The following is a 15,478-nucleotide window of genomic DNA, read 5'->3' as shown; positions in this document are numbered from 1 at the left end:
TGGTACTATAGTTGGAGCTCTTTGGAGATTCAACAAATAACTTTGAAGCCCTGCATCCAGAATCAGTCAGTGCAGTGTAGCAGTAGGTTAATGCTAATGATGGTGTTAGTTGCTCATTTGTTTCGTTAAATTCCTCATGTGGTCTTTCAATCATATCAAAGACGTCTCTCCTGTGTGAAAATAGTACAGTGTTATCAGATAACTTGTCATCCCCCTTTCTTATAATCAGAATTCAAATAAGTGAACCATCTGCAGTAAATCATCAGATCAAGAGTGTTATTTAAAAAAGAAAAAACTGATTAGTATGAAAATTAATATTATACACACTGGCAATATAGTTTCTGTTTACCTGTAACCAAACCAGAGCCTTAGGAAGACTATATCGGTTTATTATCAATCACAAACCACTCTATTATCAATTGAAATTCGCTATAAACTAGTATACTAATGGTATTGAAATTAAGTCACCCATATTTTCAGGGAATCAACATTCTACAGATCCCCTTGCTCTATTTCAAAACTAACTGCCTGCCTCAATTGCTTTTGATGAACAAGTGCTATAAAATGTTGTTTTGCGAAATAATACAAGATATGAAATGTTCACGTGCTACTACCAACCATACCAACCAAAGATCAGAACACTATGAGAAAGTGAATGTACAAATAATGCCAATTGCGCAATAGACCATAAACCCTGGTCATTGAGAATGATATGCAACCCTGACTTCTACATTTAAATTTACCATCACAATGACTTAAAAAAACCTAGTTAATAACTCAATATACACATGAACTCAATTAATTCAGAACATTGGCTACCATGAAAATGCACATAACCACATTGAAGCAACTACATTTAACCTTATTTGAATAATAATTGACTTCTCGATGACAAGCACCAACATTTTCCATGGCATCGGGAAGCTCTATAGCTCGAGCTATTGTAACGCCATCATTAACCACTTTAGGGGTTCCAAATTCATCCAACACAACATTCCTCCCTTGAAGATGTAAAAAAATACATAAGTTGACATGGGGTATTATAACACTTTTACTTAAAAAAATGTACAAGAAGCTGCATTCAACATTTTCCGAGCTGAATGAGCTCAAAGAAACATCCGGTATCATCATAAAAAAACAAAACAAAATAAAATTCCTCATGCGTGCAAAGAAACAACTACATAGTACTTGAAAACAACAGTAAATATAGGCATCAATACGTTTAGAACTACAAAAACAACTTATTGATATTCATTTATCACTGTTGGTTATAAACTAGCTTGATTTAAAATCTGAGGAAAGCGTGATTCTTTATCATACAAAATCAATTAAATGTAATTATTCCAAATTGTATGTTCAACACACTTGTCCATGTCCACAGCCATATGATAACTATTTCCTGTACGCATGTCTTAATCTCTACATGAGATTATTTAGTAGAAAAATTAAAAGGAAGCATTTAAAATAATCAATATTACAAAATTTATAATGATAAGTCGAATTGTAAGAAAAGAATATAGTATATATGATAACAACTGAGATCATACACCAACTATATGAATCTATAGTACACAGAGTTTCACCAATCCAATACAATTAAAAGGTAGGGCCTTAAAATCCAAAATTATATATTTATATTTACCAATACAGATATAGGCATATAATTAATCTAGTCATAACAGAGGCTATTAAGCAAAATACAAGATATTTTCACATAAAACTTTGGAATTTGACATTATTTTGGTGTTAAACTAAAAATGGCAAAATAAACAATTTGCGCAAACAGAGCACCACCTATTTCCGAGACACTTTACACAAATTCAACAACATTTCACTACCAAAAACTATACCATTCACCAAACAAAACTAGAAAAGTTCAAAAATTAACACATATCAATGACATTTACATAACAATTAGACAATTCACCAAAATAAAATAAGAAAAGATAACACAAAGTCAACATCATTTTATGGAGACAGACTATACAATCCACCAAAAAAAAAGTTGAGACTACCTCTAGGACCAAGAGTAAGACGAACAGCTTTAACAAGCTTCTCAATCCCACTCTGAAGCGCAGCTCTCGATTTCTGATCAAATTCAATTTCTTTAGCAGCAGCTCTAACAGCAAGTCTCCCGCCCCTTCTTCCACCATTATTAGGCCTATAAGTCACCTTCTGCCCTTGCAATTGATTCACTCTATTTCCCCTCAAATTCCCCTACAACAACAAATAAAACAACCCATTTCAACACAATTAAAAACAAATACATTAACATCAAAAATAGAAACATATGTAAGATGAAAAGGGTTAGTACCTGAGTGGGAGAGGAGAGAATTGAAGCAGTAGAAATGGCATTAGCAGAAGCCATTGGAGTGAAATTAGGATTTGTGTTTGGATAAGGAAGAGGGGAAGTAGCAGCTGAAGGGTGTGTTTAGAGTTTTGATAATGTTTAAGATTAGGGGTTTATGTTTGTGTTTTGTAAAAGTTCGAGAGTAGTTTATGTTTGGTCTTCCAGAAGCTTCTTTCATTTTTGGTTCAAGATTGGTGTACATGCACTCTACACACTTCTACTATATGTGTCTGGTTCAGGTCTAGGACTAGGCCACCTACACCCAACCCGACTATTTCTCTGCTATTTGACTATTCATTCTGACTCGAATCATTGGATGTTTGTATCTTCTCATCTACTTCCTCTTCTAAAATCTATGACATATTTAAAAACTACCATTAACAATGCTATAAAATATTTCTAGAATCACAAATTTGAAATTGAAAGTTATACAAGTAAGTAGTCTTGTTAAAACTCTGACAAGCATAAGAACAACACACTTTCAAATAATCCAAAATCCATGACTTAAATGTATCAAATTCTTGAAAATTGATATCTATATAAACACATAATAATTGAAATCAAAAAAATATAAAACACAAATTAATGCTTGGAGGTTAAAGATATATGGCTTAACTTCTTTATCCTCAAGACAACCAATGATACTTCTATAGACTGCGTCTTCTTCACTCCATTTTCGATCACGTAAAACCTGAAACACGATAACACGGAGATCCAATCAAAGGGGAAATTCTATATATATTAAAGTCATGTCTTTCAAAATATATAATATCCAACAAACTTGATGGTTGAGATTTGATTTAATCTAGTATAGATTAGTAAGGCCCATTATAAACGATTTCACTTAGTTTTCTAAACAACAAATATCACATTATTACATATAACATATGGCATATGGCTCTTGATGATGCATCTTTGTCCATTTGTTGTTATATTTATTACATCATAAATAATATTGTGACTCCAAGGAATTAAAAGTATGAAATCACAAGCTCTTGAATAAATAAACATCACTTTATCAACTTTAATTTTACTACCAACATTTAGAATCCATAACCAGCTGATTTAAAACTAAACAGGAAGATGATTTGGGGGAAAATTACACATAGACAAGAGTGAATTCATTTAATACTTTTACAGGTCCTTAACAAGGCTCATCAATTATGCTAAGTAGTAAGTACAAACCAAAATCTGTTTGCTAACTTATTTCAGAAGGTCCATCACTTACCAATGCAGTTCTTCCGCCAGTTATCATCCACAAATCACCATTCTTCTCCGAGTTTAACATGGTCAATGTAACATGCACAATAAGAACAATCACTCAACTAATTAAAAATTAAAAAATTAGGGTTTCAAATTGAAGCCCCCAATTCTGAAATTAGGGTTTAAAACTTACCCAATTCAAGCTTTAAGCTCCAACTTAGCTTCAAACTCAGACTTGAACTCCAACCTTAAACTCCGACTTGAACTTGAACTCCAACCTTAAACTTCAACTCCGACTTGAACTCCAACCTTAAACTTCGATTTACGCTAATGCAATGAAACCCCTAATTCTACGAGAGCAATGAGAGAGATCTATGAGAAAATGAGAGCACAGAGAGAGAAATGAGAGCAATGGTGGGTGTTTAGAAAATATGTTCGTGGTGGGTGTTTTCAACGTAAGTGAGGGTGAGAGATGATTTTTAATGTTTCATGTCTGATGTTTTTTGTTTTATTTTTAATTAAAAAGAGGGGGAAGATGTGTGTAAAAAGAGGGGGGAGAATTTTGTTAAGGCAAAAAATAGGGGGGAAACATGGAGGGAATAAAACATTTGGCTAAGGGGGAAAACATGGAAGTCGGGCTGATTAATATTTTTAAAACAAACATATAACATCGGTTGGGATAAAACACTAATGTTTATAAAACCAAAAGATATCGGTTTTTTAAAATTGATGTATAAAACACCTTTTACATCGGTTCCAAAAGCAACCGATGTCTAAGAGGAGATGTCTATTCTACTTTTTTTAGTAGTGTAATTTATTACTTATGACTCCTGTTTATTAATCTTAAGTCTAATTGAATTAATTTGGGCATAATGTTGCAAGGCATTAGGCATATGACTAACAAAAATTACACGCGGGTGCATATTTTCATCACAAGAACATGGTTATGGCTATTTGATCACAATCCTCATGGTATCTCGAAATGGATTAGGGTTCTCTTTCAGTATCCTAGGTGGTGGAGGTACCTTACTATGAAATACTAGGTTTATGTTGTATTTTGAATTTTTGATAATTGATTATGTGGTATGAGTTTTGTTGACTGAAGTTTTCTTAATTTATGTTATGAATTGTGCAAAGTTTATGTTTTATTACAAAAGATTTGTTTGACAAGCGAACTTATTGGAACTAGCCGAAGCAATTTTAAATGTTAAATCTTAATGGCATGATATGAAGCAGAGGTTGATTTGATTTGAGTTTACTATTATATCCATGTTTAACTTATTCATAGTACAAGCTCAGTGGTATATGGTGTGTTTACGGAAATTTGCTTTATGATTATGGTTTGTAAGCTTAAGCTCAAATACTTGTTTGTGGCAGTCAGTTGACAGTGCCCTGTTTCGTGTTCAATATTCCACTCACTCTATGTTTTTTTTATGTAAATGTACTTTATTGTCATTTATGGGGTATATGAGTATATGTGCATGTATGTTTATTTATAATTATGTTTATGTATGATGAATTTGAAGGGTTTTTAGCACATAAACGCAACGAAAACGTAAATTTAAATCTTAAAAAAAAACCGAAACCCTCCGCAGGATCCATGCGAAAAAAATATTTAATTCGTAGTTCAGTATGTTTACCTTAAGAAGCTTTACGTTAATGGAAAGATGGAGGTCTTTAATAGCGATCCAAGAATGATGAACAGAAATCCCTAGCAGCTGCTCCTCAAGTGTGAAGCACTCCACCGGTATCCACCAAGAGTACAATGTGATGGAGGAGGAAGAGGTTGAAAGATTTAGTTGCCTCCCTCTTGTTCTACTTTAGAAATAGGGTTAATTATTTGGGTTGAGGCAAATAGGGTTTATAATAGTATATTTATAGACAAAATTTTCAGCTGAAAATTTTCCATAAAATATTATTATTATTAACCCTTTAATTGATTATTCTTATTAACCAATTAACTAATAATTAAAACACCTTTTAATCATTAATCCCTTTTCTAAACACTTTAGAAAAATAATTCTCTCACTTGATTTAATTTCCAAAATTAAATTCTTAATTAATAATATTAAGAATTAATTAAATCTCATTTAATCAATTATTAAATCTGCTAATTAATTATTTATTTCATAAATAAATAATTACCAGCCATTATTAATTAATTCCTCCACCATTAAATCATTCTCTTTTATGATGTGACCCTGTAGGTTCAATATTAAGCCGGTAGTAGAAATAAATAATAATAAAACTATTTTATCATTATTTATATAAATTCTCTAATCCATTAAATATGATTAATTAATAAATTAATCATATTTATTCTACATCGTGAGGGATACTTCTCAGTATATCGCGACTATCCGGATAATACGAATTCACTGCTTAAAATACCAAGAACCTATTCAGTGAGTAGTTACCGTACAATCAATTCCTTCTACCCTGCAATGTCACAATTAAATATAAGGCATGGAACTTGTGTCAAGCCTATCTTATTTAATCATTTGCTTTCCCATTCACTATGCTTAGTTCTATTTAATGTAAATTAGAAACTCCTTTCTAATTTCATTCACTCTGGCCAGAGATTCCTGAACTAGCATAAGTGGATCAACATTGAACATTCTCTTCCTTCACTGGAAGGGGTAGATCCTTTATTGATCATACACGATCTTCGTGTACAAATTCCTATACCCAGTAGAGCCCTTATAATTTTCCCTGGAGACTAAGAACTAAACCAAAGCATAGTTCAGTGTACATAAGATGACTATGATGACCTCAAGTCTAAGGATACTTGTACAACTATCACTATGTGAACAACTGCTGACACGTGAGTGAACTCCATCAGTTGTTCAGCTGTGTGAGTCATGTTCAGTGAACTTATTCTATAATAAGCACCTAAATACTAGCTATAGTGTTACCACACAAATGTCTATGAGAACAGACATCCTTTATAATGAAGCAATCATAATATGTACCAATCTTTGCGGATTACTAATTACCAGTTAATAATCCTACGACCAGGAAATATTTAAGTTTAAAGTTATCATCTTTTAGGTCTCATTATTATGATCTCATCATAATCCATAAAAAGCTTTACTCTAAACTATGGTATATCTTATTTAAACACTTAAATAGATAAAGCCCGCAATAAAACCAAAACAAGTCTTTTATTAATATCAATGAAATCAAAACAGATTACATAAAAGTTATTCCTAAATCATCATACATGATTGGACTTAGGACACATCTCTTTCAATCTCCCACTTGTACTAAAGCCAATCACTCTGGTATCTAATACCCATCTTGTCTTTATGACGATCAAAGTGACTTTGAGAAAATGGCTTTGTGAGTGGGTCTGCTACGTTGTTATGTGTGTCAACTCTCTTGACGTCTCCTCTTTCAATACAATACAAGAAATGTTACCGCGCTCCCACTAACCCTTTTGTAGACACATGGTTCATCTATGTTTTTGATAAAACCAAACTCTTTGATTGTCTCATCAAAACGGATGTTCCATCTACGAGAAGCTTGCTTTAAATCATATATGGTTCGCAGCAGCTTACACACTAGGTGTTCATTTCCCTTAGAAAGAAAACCCTCTGGTTGTGTCATATACACTTCCTCTTCAAGTTTCCCATTGAGGAAGGCCGTTTTCACGTCCATTTGCCAGATCTCATAGTCGTAGTAAGCAGCAATCGCAAGCAAAATCTGAATTGATTTTAACAGGGCTACAGGAAAAAAAGTTTCATCAAAGTCAATCCCTTGCCTTTGTCTGAATCCTTTTGCCACGAGCCTGGCCTTATAGGTCTCCACCTGCCCATCTGCTCCAATTTTTCTTTTGTATACCCACCTGCACCCAATAGGCTTAACACCTTCAGGCGCCTCAACCAGAGTCCATACTTGGTTGGTATACATAGATTCCATTTCGGATTTCATGGCACTATACCATTTCTTTGAGTCAACACTACTCATAGCCTCATTATAGGTCACAGGGTCGTCATCATCAATGATTGACAACTCATTGTCATTCTCAATGACAAGGCCATAATACCTCTCAGGTTGGCGAGACACTCTCCCTGACCTACGAATGGGCTGTTCCACAGAAGGTTGTTCAGTCTGAATAGGTGTTTCCACTTGATCCGTAGTAGTTTGTGCTTCTTGAACTTCATCAAGTTCAATTTTGCTCCCACTGTTTCCTTCAAGGATAAACTGCTTTTCCAAGAAGGTAGCATGTCTGGAGATAAACACCCGATGATCGGTGTAAAAGTAATACCCTAAAGTCTCTTTAGGATATCCCACAAGATTACATTTTACGGATCGAGATTCCAGCTTATCTGGGTCAACTTTCTTGACATAAGCTGGACATCCCCAAATCTTAACGTGTTTAAGACTCGGTTTCCTTTCTTTCCATATCTCATATGGAGTTTGAGGAACAGATTTGGAAGGCACCTTATTCAGTAAATATGCTGAGGTTTCCAATGCATAACCCCATAGGAATACTGGAAGATTCGCATAGCTCATCATGGACCGAACCATGTCTAACAAAGTTCGATTTCTCCTTTCAGATACCCCAGCCAACTGTGGAGTATATGGAGGAGTCCACTGGGAGACTATACCATTTTCTTTGAGATAAGCTAGAAACTCTCCATTCAAGTATTCACCACCTCGATCTGATCGAAGAGTTATAATACTATGTTTGGTTTGTTTCTCCACTTCATACTTATATTCTTTGAACTTTTCAAAGGCTTCAGACTTGTGTTTCATCAAATACACATATCTGAATCTAGATCGATCATCTATGAAAGCAAGGAAGTATGAAAATCCACCCATGGCTTGCGTAGACATTGGTCCACATACATCTGTGTGTACCAATCCTAGCATATCTACAGCTCTCTCTCCATGTCCACTAAATGGAGATTTGGTCATTTTACCCAATAGACAAGACTCACATGTAGGATATGATTCAAAATCAAAGGGGTCAAGTAACCCTTCCTTATGCAATGTCCGCAGTTTATTTTCACTAATATAACCAAGTTCGCAGTGCCACAAGAAAGTGAGATTTTCATCATCTCTTTTTCTTTTATTAGTATGTTCAATTTGTGGTAAATTATGCTCTACGTCACATACATAGAGACTATTGTTTAAAATACGACTTCCATAAAGAACGTTATCTCTAAGAATTGAACATTTATTATTCTGAATAACAAACGAAAATCCAGCCAAGTCTAACATGGAATAGAAATAATATTCCTCACAATCGAGGGAACAAAATAATAATTATTTAGAACAATAGTCTTGCCTGTAGGCATATGTAAATGAAATGATCCTACAGCTTCAGCAGCAACTCTTGCTCCATTTCCCATCCGTAGAATCACCTCCTCTTCTTCAAGAGTCCTACTTCTCCTTAGTCCCTGCAACGAATTGCAAATATGAGAACCACAAGCGGTATCTAATACCCAAGTAGATATTTGACTTAGTGACATATTAACTTCGATCATGAACATACCTGAATCAGAAACGGTAGTCTCACTACCCTTCTTCTTCTTCTTCAATTCTGCAAGGTAAACCTTGTAGTTCCTCTTCCAGTGCCCCACCTTGTTACAGTGAAAGCAAACATCTTTGCTCTTGGGGTCTTCAGCTTTTGGTGGAACCGGCTTTTTCTCACCTACTTTCTTCTTCTTGGAAGGGTTCTTCTTCCTTTTCTTAGGATTGGAACCTTCACCAATTAGAAGAACAAAACTCTTATTAAGGGGAAAATTCGATTCCGCAGTCTTCAACATGTTGTGGAGTTCAGGTAGGCTGACATCCAACTTATTCATGTGAAAGTTCACAACAAACTGCGAGAACGAACTCAGAAGTGATTGCAAGACCAAGTCTTGGCTCAGCTCCCCATCCATGCCAAAACCAAGTTGTCCAAGACATCCAATCAAATTGATCATCTTAAGTACATGGTCATTCACAGATGATCCCTCAGTCATCCTACAACCGAACAGCTCCTTCGATATCTCATATCGAGCTGTCCTCCCTGCCACATCATACAACTCTTGTAGATGCATAAGGATAGTGTGAGCATCCATATGCTCACGTTGCTTCTGTAGCTCAATGTTCATGGAAGCTAGCATGATGCATTGAGCAACATTTGCATCATCTATCCTGTAATATCCGGGATATATCGTGTAAGTATTTTTGCTAATAAATAATTAATGTATGTGTTCAGTATCTGTTCTGTGAATTAATTGTTAAGTGTTAAATATATTTGAATATTTAAAAATATTATTAATTGAGTATTTTAATTTTTATATGTCCAAAATAAAATATAGATAATTGTCATATCTTCCTAATTATTTTTATGTTGATTTATGAATTTATAAGGATCATATGAAATTTATAAAATCTTTTTCCGAGTATTTAAAATCTATTTTATAAAAACGGGAACCAACCGACGTCATCCGTTGTTACGTTTTTGGAACCCGAAACTCTTCCGAGAACTCCTTCCTAACCTAATTGTAATATTCCGAGCATATTCCATGTTTCGACTTTTTCGATCCGGCGCCCGGTTTGTCCTGCGCGGGTCCCGGCGCAACATTTTCGATACAATATTCGTTTCGGTAAATCAATAAAACTCGTATTTTTGATAAACGGGAGCTTTTTATTAAACTATCCCAATTATCACCTCGTAGTATGTGTAACCAGGCGCTGAGACCAAGACCGCAGTACAAATTGTACTAGTTTGGATAACTGTCCCAAAAACCGATACCGTTTGGATCGGTTTTTACAAATAAACGTACCGTTTTATATCCGGAATGATCCAACGGGATACTAATTTTCCGTAATTATAAATAGCCTTTTTCCGTATTTTATTTCGTATCAAAATCATTTGCAGACAGTTAATTATATAATTTTCCAGAGAAAAACCTTATATTCATATAATCTTCCAAGAATCAAACAGCAAAACAAAGGTGTTATTGATCTCTGTTTTCAAAGCTCGAGTACTCAATCCAAAGGTCTTGAGGTGTTCTATCAGATTCTGTGTTCCAAATCACTGCAGAAATCAAGGTTTATTTTCTGAAAATTTATTTATTTTCGAATTATTTTTATTAAAAATATGAATTTTTCTTCGAATGATTGTTTGTATGATTTGATGATTGCATGTTGTAGAGCTTGTTTTCCTGATGATTTGCATATGTCATACGTCTGATTTGGAGTTCAATAACATGCTCAAAAGTGGGTTTAATTCTCAAATTTCAAAATTAGGGTTTATAACCCGTATGAATATTTTCAATTGAAATTTGGGGCTTTTTGATTTAGGGGTTATTAGCTGTTGATTTATAGTAGATTATGTTCCTTATGAAATTTGAAATCGATTGGTATATAGCTCGTTAACAGAGGATGCTTGAATCGAAGGGAGTTGTGTTTTGAAAATTTTCGAAGTTCGCCGGAAACCGGCGATGTTCTTGGCCAATTTCCGGCCAGGACAGGGATGATTGATGTGTTTTGATTGCATAAATAAGTTCCTGGTAATGTGTAGATTAATTCTGGACAGTTTGGTGGCCTGAGGTGGCCGGAATCGTGTTCTCCGGCCACACTCCGGCGAGTCGACGGCGGGGGTTTGCAAAATTGCAAACAGGCCCCTGGACTTTTGGGGAAGAAACAGTTTAGTCCCTCAGGTTTCCAGAGTTTGCATATTTTAGATTCCTGTTTATAAATTATTTAAAAATCATATTTTCTATTTATTTTTATTATAAAAATTCGATTTTAATTTCTGAAAATTCCAAAAAATTATTATTTTAATTCCAAAAATTATTTTTAATTCAAAAATATATCTGAATTAATTAGTTAATTAATTTCAGTTAATTTTAATCGATTAATTGATCAATTAATTCAAAAATGAATTGATTAATTGATTAATTAATTATTAATTGATTTTAATTAACTATTTAATTAGATTTAATTATTTAAAAATGATTTAAATATTCCGAAAAATAGTTTTGAGCTTTAAAATATTATTCTAAATTATTTTCAAGGCTCGATAATTATTATAAAATTATTTTGAAGCCAAAATGGGCCAACCGAACCCTGTTTATTACTCCGAAATTGATCCAACGACCCGTTTTAATTCCGAAAAATGTTTTAAAAATCATGTTAAATATCCGAAAGACTATTTATGACCCGAGACTTCTTTATAAATGATATAACATTGATTATGTGACGTGTTATGTGGTATATGTGATTTTTTGGTTAACTGTCAGTCTGTATATTCGATGTTTACTTGTTTATTGCATAACTTTCAATTCGTTAATCGAATTTGGGTGAAACGAAGGGTAGATAGAAGTATGTGTCGAATAGAATCGTATGAGTTGAATATTGATAGATGCCTATGATATGTGAGTAAAAGAGGCAAGACGTAGGAAAGGGAAACAAGTAGTCAAGGAGTAAGACAGTGGTGATTGAGAACAAGTGTAGTGTAGTAAGCTAGTACCAGGCAAGTGTTCTGAACTTTCTCGAGATATTTTAGTAATTGATATTCCTGTTTTATATTGCAAGTGCTTTGAAGCACTGAACCCTAAATCTTGATTCCAGTTATTGATCTTGAGCCGTAAACCTGATTCTTTCTAGACCATTGATTGTTGTATACCCAAATACGAACCTCAAATTACTACTCCACAAATATATACAAACTAAATATTAAACACTGAACGAGATTGCTTACACATTCAAACCATTGTATCTTATGCTTTGAAAGACCAAATCCTTGGAACCCTGAAATGTTGATTCCTTTGTTATCCAATTTTTTCATTACCTAACAGCCAAGCTTTGGAAATGCCATATTGATCTTTATACAGATTGAAACCATTTTCATTATTGAACGCCCAATGTTGTTAATGATCCTGTTTATTGTTTATTACTGCTTATTCTGTTATTATGGTAGAATTGGATTGTTTTTTTAAATTGTGGACCAGATTCATGGTCAGACCATATAATGGTCAAGTTAGGCCAATGTGTGCCTTGAATCCAGTAGTTAGAGCAGTGCTGCGTGCTTTGCTCGGGGTTAGTGCGTGACTGATCAGCAGCCTAACCTTGGTTTTTAAAATGAAAATATAATATCCAATTTAAATCATAATCCATTGTTCACTTGATATCATACCCATATTTACTTGATGATCATTATTCTCAGTTTTGTCATTGTGACTTGCTGAGCTAGTTAGCTCATTTGTGCGATGTTGTTTATGTTCTTTTCCAGTTAAGAAGGAACCGGTTGGTACCGAGGATCCCCAGTCCAACACGAGAGCTAGGGGTTCAGGTTGATCGAGCTAAGCTAGTAGGCTTCTTTTGGAATAATTTAAGTTTGTAAAAGTTTGTAATAATGTTTAATACTCAGTTCTGAGTTGGATAGTTGGAATTTGAACGGTTTGTAATATAAGTAAGTGTGGTTGGCTTGTGTGCATACTTTAACCTGTTGCGATCCGTGGTAGTTGGTAAGTAGGGTCACTGCATATTATTATTATCTTTATTATTGTTATAAGCAGGTTATAAATAAGGTGTATGTGTGTGGACCCCAAACTTCTGACCCGGGTTTGGAGGGTGCCACGGGTTTGGTATCAGAGCTACAGGTTATAAGTCACTGACACAAGCCTAGGTTGGCGGGAATGGGTAGAGGGTTAGGATTAGAAGTAAGGAATAGAAAGATAGAATGTCGAGAGGTTGAGTGCTTTGGTATAATAGGTATTAGTGTAATTCACGTCGTGGTTCGAGATTCTTATATTGCGATATGATTTCAGATAGCAGCGATGGCCGACTCTTTCATCCCCGTATCAGTTGATCACTCAGAGCCTTCAGTTGGAGGACCGTCTTCAGACCCACGTCCTGTTGTTCTACCAGTGTTGGCTATTCTACCTCCACCTGTGTTGCAGCCCGTACCACAGCAGGCCATTCCACCCCTATGCATGAGGCCACCTATCAGAGGACCCCCACCTGCTGATTCAGACTTTACTGGTCATTCGATTACAGGAGTACCTTTCCAGTTCTCTTCCTATCCTGTCCCATATCATCAGTTTGAGGCTTGCCTTATGGAGCAGCGATTCCTACAGGGTCAGATTCAGGAGTTATTGCATATTATGCGTACCAGAGAGGTTGGGAGTGGTGAGAGGCGACTCAGAGAGAGGCTCCAGGCGTTTCGTAGAGCAGCTGCGGTGAGGATTGCTGAGGCTACACATGAGGACATCACCCCTAATTTTCTAGTGGAGTGGGCTAAGTGGGTGCTAGAGGAGCTTGAGGAGATTGGAGGTCCAGATTTTCCATGAGTCAGAGATTCAGAGATAGAGATACTGATCAGTGTTGTTTTTGTTGTGTAGTATGTACAGTAGTGTGTAGTGTGTACTAGTAGACTTTTGAGTTATATTTATAAGACTAGCTATGCTGACTAGTGAGTAGGTTGTTGTACACTTTTTGCTTTTACTTCTGAAGCGTCTTTACGCTTGTACTACCCAAAACTTTTGATCTATATATATTAGTACCTTTTCCTTTCCAGCACTATCATTTACTTTATTGCACATGTTTTACTTTACCTTATTTATTGCACCAGTTATACCCCTGTGATACCATGTACCCTGTTTTTCATAGCTATTTATATTCTGTAAAGAAGCATGTAATTTACTTAGTTCAACTGTTACAACTGCTTTCAAAAAGAGATAATTCTGTTTTACAAAACTTTCTTTTCTGCAAAGAATTTGGTTTAAAAGCTAAATAAGTTGTTTGATTCTTTACAGAAAATGCCTCCCAGAAGAAATACCCGCACCAACACCCAGAATGAAGAAACCAACAACAACAACAATAACAACCAAGATGATACAAACCCGAATGTGAACTCAGGACCTATAGACCCAGCAATAGCCCAGATTCTCCAAATTTTGGCCCAACAAACAGTTCACCTGGCACAACAACAACAAAGACAGACCAATCCCCAGGTAACTTTCAAAACTTTTCAGGAAGTAAACCCACCAGAATTCAAGGGATCCTTAGAACCGATTGAAGCAAATGTTTGGTTAAAGGAGATAGAGAAGGCATTTGCCTTAGTGAAAGTAAAGGAAGAACAGAAGGTTGAGTTTGCAAGTTACTATTTGAAGAATGAGGCCACCTATTGGTGGGAAATGATGAAGACATTGGAAGGTACAGATGCTATTACTTGGGAAAGGTTTAAGGAATTGTTTTTAGAAAAGTATTTCCCTCAGTTTGTCCAGGATCAGATGGAGCTGAAGGTTTTAGAATTAAAGCAAGGGAATATGTCAGTGGCAGATTATGAGAGTAAGTTTGAGGAATTGTCAAGGTATGTGCCGTCGTATGTGGATACTGACAGGAAGAAGGCTAAAAGATTCCAGCAAGGTTTGAAACCATGGATCAGAGGGAAGGTAGCCATTTTTGATTAGATACCTATGCAGGAGTGGTATAGAAGGCTATGATCGCAGAGACAGAGAGTGAGATATCACAGAAGGAGAAGGAAAGCAAGAAAAGGAAATTTGAAGGGAATGAAGGTCAGTCACAACCAGGGAAGTTTCCAAATTTTAAGAAGGGCAAGTTTCAGCCAGGGAGGAATTTTAATTTGAGGAGACAAAATGCAGGCGACGAAAGCCAGGGCAACCGTCCAGTTAATGCGAATCAGCCAAATCAGTTGAGATTAACTTTTCCAGATTGTCAAGTATGTGGGAAGAAGCATGGGGGAGTTTGTAATAAGTTGAATGTAGTTTGTTTCAAGTGCAATCAGAAAGGGCACTATTCAAGGGAGTGCCGAAATCAGCCAGCAAGAGAGCCACCAAATAAGGATCAGCCTATCCAAAATCCAGCAGTGAAGGTTCCAGCCATTGGATTTACGTGCTTTAAATGTGGAAAGCCAGGACATATAGCCAGGGATTGCAAGACATCAGCCCCAGTCAG

The sequence above is a fragment of the Apium graveolens genome, unplaced genomic scaffold, assembly GCF_009905375.1.
Source record: "Apium graveolens cultivar Ventura unplaced genomic scaffold, ASM990537v1 ctg2813, whole genome shotgun sequence".
In the NCBI taxonomy this organism is placed as follows: domain Eukaryota; kingdom Viridiplantae; phylum Streptophyta; class Magnoliopsida; order Apiales; family Apiaceae; genus Apium; species Apium graveolens.
The sequence above is the reverse complement of the archived record's forward strand: the minus strand, read 5'-3'. Positions refer to the sequence as shown.